The 5,344-nt window shown below is 38.6% G+C and overlaps 1 protein-coding gene across 1 annotated transcript in view; it reads right to left on the bottom strand.

Moving 5' to 3' along the window:
• LOC138962706 (uncharacterized) overlaps window positions 1-2,260 on the bottom strand; it is a 12,717-nt gene extending 10,457 nt beyond the window's left edge. Inside the window, exon 1 of the mRNA XM_070334630.1 lies at window positions 2,121-2,260. The gene's annotated coding sequence lies outside the window, so the exon portion shown is untranslated. The remainder of the gene's footprint in view (window positions 1-2,120) is intronic.
• Window positions 2,261-5,344: the final 3,084 nt, after the last annotated feature.

The raw sequence follows: 5,344 nt of genomic DNA, 5'->3' as shown, positions 1-5,344 counted from the left end.
ATGCGCTAGGTTTTTTGCGCCCACTTTGCTTGCCGAAGACTGGAAACTGCGTGGTGTAAAAGGCGGTTTTGACGAACGTCAATCGGCAATCTTCGTGCGTACTTTTAGTCCTTTTTCTAATGTTAAAAATATGTTTTATGGGCGCAGTGTTCAAGTTTAGCATCACTACGACGCTTCTGTGGACTTTGCTAAGTACTGTAAAATGTTCATTTTGGAGGCCTTGTGCATGAACTCAGACACCCACACAAAAGGCAAACAAATGCAGCTTTAGATCTAGATCTAGACTCATAGTTTGACACATCCTGTCAAGTGTTGTCGGCTTTTCAGAATGTCCTTTTCTCAGTTGCTTGTACCCAAAATAAAACGTTCGAAGTTACGAATTTTCATTCAATTTCAATCAGGACATGTATAAAACAATATGCTAGCACACAAATGAATGCCAAGTGTGTGTTTGCTACTGCAAACATGTACTGGTCTAGGCCTATGTATGTGTGTCAGTGTTTTTACATTTAGTCAAGTTTTGACTAAATGTTTTAACATAGAGGGGGAATCGAGACGAGGGTCGTGGTGTATGTGTGTGTGTGTGTGTCTGTGCGTGTGTGTGTGTAGAGTGATTCAGACTAAACTACTGGACCAATCTTTCTGAAATTTTACATGAGAGTTTCTGGGAATGATATCCCCAGACGTTTTTTTCTTTTTTTCGATAAATGTCTTTGATGACGTCATATCCGGCTTTTTGTAAAAGTTGAGGCGGCACTGTCACACCCTCATTTTTCAATCAAATTGATTGAAATTTTGGTCAAGCAATCTTCGACGAAGGCCGGACTTCGGTATTGCATTTCAGCTTGGTGGCTTAAAAATTAATTAATGACTTTGGTCATTAAAAATCTGAAAATGGTAAAAAACATTTTGTTACAAAACGATCAAAATTTACGTTCATCTTACTCCTCACCTTTTTTTGATTCCCAAAACATATAAATATGTTATATTCGGATTAAAAACAAGCTCTGAAAATTAAAAATATAAAAATTATGATCAAAATTAAATTTCCGAAATCGTTTCAAAAACTATTTCATCTTATTCCTTGTCGGTTCCTGATTCCAAAAACATATAGATATGATATGTTTGGATTAAAAACACGCTCAAAAAGTTAAAACGAAGAGAGGTACAGTAAAGCGTGCTATGAAGCACAGCGCAACCGCTATCGCGCCAAACAGGCTCGTCACTTTCACCGCCTTTTGCACTAGCGGCGGACTACGTTCAGTTTCATTCTGTGAGTTCCACAGCTTGACTAAATGTAGTAATTTCGCCTTACGCGACTTGTTTGTTTGTTATTTTTTGGAAGGGGGTGGTGGTTATTATACTGTGTGTATGTTTTGTGAAAAATCATTTTAGTGCCTATTTTACCAACATAAGCATACACATAGCCATATAGGTTCAAGAGCACACAGAAAAGATCATGCCATCCACTCACATATATATATATATAGGTTCGACTAGGTGGCAGAAATTTACAGGGGCGGTAACTTGGTATCAAAAAGGGGCATCACTGATTCGAAAAGCAGACGACGGCGCGCGAAGAACTTTGCGCAAATCTGGATCGAAATCGGTGAGTGACCTACTAACGCGAGCAGTGACGTCACCACCGCAGCAATCTCACGAAGATCGGCACTCACGAACTTTTGACGAAGGCGAATCTGGAACTGTCTAGTAATAATAGTTGAGCACTTTAGTTTGATCCACTTCTAGTCTGACTCACACCATGAGTTGTATCAGGTTATTTTGAAGTATTATGGGCTTTTTACAACGATTTGTTCTGGCCTACTCACTGGTTCATATTAGTGATCAATACTAGGGACCCTTCACCTTATGTAGCACAATTTCATCTTCCCTCTGAAGTCAGCAAGTGTTCAAGGCTAGTCCTTTGGCTAGCTCTGTGTGTGTGTGTGTGTGTGTGTGTGTGTGTGTGTGTGTGTGTGTGTCTGTCTGTCTGTCTGTCTGTCTGTCTGGTCTTCGACACAGGGAAATACATAGTCTAGCTTAATGAAAACGTTCCTTTCGTGGCTTAATTACCGTGCAGTGACAAAAACACAACATGTAACTGGTCCTGTATTACTCACGCATATGGGCGGTTAGGTTCCAGCAAAAACACACTTCGTCTGGATAAATAAATGAAAAGAAAAACAGGACTTGATAAGAACTCAACCGAACCTAGTCTGCCTACCTGCCGGAATGACTGCACAAAATTGTGTTCGTTTGTTTAGCTGCTGTTCTCAAGCTAAGAATGAGTAGACTTAGTCGCGACGCGTGATCTTACGTCAGCCCGTGTTCCTCAGAAATCTTGTAGCAGTTTGCGTGTAGTCTATTTTTATATTTAGTCAAGTTTTGACTAAATATTTTAACATCGAGGGGGAATCGAAACGAGGGTCGTGGTGTATGTGCGTGTGTGTGTGCGTGCGTGCGTGTGTGTGTGTGTGTGTGTGTGTGTGTGTGTGTGTGTGTGTGTGTGTGTGTAGAGCGATTCAGACTAAACTACTGGACCGATCTTTATGAAATTTGACATGAGAGTTCCTGGGTATGAAATCCCCGAACGTTTTTTTCATTTTTTTGATAAATGTCTTTGATGACGTCATATCCGGCTTTTCATGAAAGTTGAGGCGGCACTGTCACGCCCTCATTTTTCAACCAAATTGGTTGAAATTTTGGTCAAGTAATCTTCGACGAAGCCCGGGGTTCGGTATTGCATTTCAGCTTGGTGGCTTAAAAATTAATTAATGACTTTGGTCATTAAAAATCTGAAAATTGTAAAAAAAAATAAAAATTTATAAAACGATCCAAATTTACGTTCATCTTATTTTCCATCATTTGCTGATTCCAAAAACATATAAATATGTTATATTTGGATTAAAAACAAGCTCTGAAAATTAAATATATAAAAATTATTATCAAAATTAAATTGTTCAAATCAATTTAAAAACACTTTCATCTTATTCCTTGTCGGTTCCTGATTCCAAAAACATATAGATTGATATGTTTGGATTAAAAACACGCTCAGAAAGTTAAAACAAAGAGAGGTACAGAAAAGCGTGCTATCCTTCTTAGCGCAACTACTACCCCGCTCTTCTTGTCAATTTCACTGCCTTTGCCATGAGCGGTGGACTGACGATGCTACGAGTATACGGTCTTGCTGAAAAATGGCAGCTACTTGACTAAATATTGTATTTTCGCCTTACGCGACTTGTATTTATATGTACTAGCAGTTAAGCCCGGTGTAACACGAGAAAATTACCCCCACGAGATTTTTACTCCGGAGTAAACATTTCGTATGAAAAAGTTACTCCCTTTACGAAAAAAGCACTCCCCCATTGCACGAGAAAATTACTCCCCAAGACAGGTGAGTTCCGAGTAAACATTTCGTACAAAAATGTTACTCCCCTGACGAATAAATAACGAATAAATTACTTCACCCCAACACGAGCAATTTAACTTCCCATGCCAGGTGTACGAAATTTGTACTCCCTTGTCCCCTGTTAGTCTTGGTGGTGGAAGGGGTGGAAGGAGGGTAGCGCGACATTCGTGTGCGCGAGATCACTTATTGGCATTATCCCTTCGCCCGCATCCCATTTTTGCGTACGAGATTTTTACTGGAAGTAAAAACAAGTCGCGTAAGGCGAAAATACAATATTTAGTCAAGTAGCTGTCGAACTCACAGAATGAAACTGAACGCAACGCAACGCAGCAAGACCGTATACTCGTAGCATCGTCACTCCACCGCCTGTGGCAAAGGCAGTGCACGTGGAATTGACAAGAAGAGCGGGGTAGTGGTTACGCTATGCTGCATAGCACGCTTTTCTGTACCTCTCTTCGTTTTAACTTTCTGAGCGTGTTTTTAATCCAAACATATCATATCTATATATTTTTGGAATCAGGAACCGACAAGGAATAAGATGAAAGTGTTTTTAAATTGATTTCGAAAAAAAAAATTTGATAATAATTTTTATATATTTAATTTTCAGAGCTTGTTTTTAATCCGAATATAACATATTTATATGTTTTTGGAATCAGCAAATGATGGAGAATAAGATAAACGTAAATTTGGATCGTTTTATAAATTTTTATTTTTTTTTACAATTTTCAGATTTTTAATGACCAAAGTCATTAATTAATTTTTAAGCCACCAAGCTGAAATGCAATACCGAACCCCGGGCTTCGTCGAAGAGTACTTGACCAAACTTTCAACCAATTTGGTTGAAAAATGAGGGCGTGACAGTGCCGCCTCAACTTTCACGAAAAGCCGGATATGACGTCATCAAAGACATTTATCAAAAAACTGAAAAAAACGTTCGGGGATTTCATACCCAGGAACTCTCATGTCAAATTTCATAAAGATCGGTCCAGTAGTTTAGTCTGAATCGCTCTACACACACACACACACACACACACGCACGCACACACATACGCACATACACCACGACCCTCGTTTCGATTCCCCCTCGATGTTAAAATATTTAGTCAAAACTTGACTAAATATAAAAAAATGGGGAGTAAAAATTTCGTGGAGGGAGTAATTTTTTCGTGCCTTGGGGAGTTCTTTTCTCGTACGAAAAGTGTACTCGGAGTAAGAATTTCGTACGAAATATTTACTCCGGAGTAAATTTTTCGTGGAGTAAAAATTTCGTGTTACACCGGGAGTAAGCGGAGCCCTGCGGGCAGGTTTCACAATCTTCAATCACAGACTTCCTTTTTTTTCAACAAAATCAATCTGGACAGAGATCTTTGAAATAGTGTTTTTATTAAAGCCTTACATCCTCCTGGGTGGAATCAAGACAAAAACTTGTATGGAGACGCATTCTTGTCGACATAATGTGATAGCTTGTTACAGTACCCTATCAAACAAAGGGATAGACGTAAACAGAATTGGGTAACGATTTATTCAAAGAATATTGTCCAGAGGCTTTAATAAATTAAGCAATAACAATGCAAGCAAAATATCATTTCCGAGCTCAGTGAAAAAGCAGCAAATAAGGACTAATTATGGGAATTCCGTTCTTCTGAACTGCTATTTCGCTGTGATGCACGTCATGAGCATACCTTCAAAAGTAACAATGTTAATTGCACTCCATTTCTCACTTAAAAAAAAGTAGAATCATTGACCAATAGAAAAAAACGAGTTTGGAATTTTTTTTGCATATTCTTGGGGAATAAATACCTGAAAATGTAACCCTACCCTCTAAATGGTGACATCATGACAGCAAAAAAAAATATACAGAACAAGTCATGTGAAGCGATAATAAAACATTAAGTTGGTTTGAAACTAAAAGATCAACATTGGAATCAGGGACGA

Source organism: Littorina saxatilis, linkage group LG3 (assembly GCF_037325665.1).
Source record: "Littorina saxatilis isolate snail1 linkage group LG3, US_GU_Lsax_2.0, whole genome shotgun sequence".
NCBI lineage: Eukaryota > Metazoa > Mollusca > Gastropoda > Littorinimorpha > Littorinidae > Littorina > Littorina saxatilis.
This window is presented reverse-complemented; position numbering and strand designations above follow the sequence as displayed.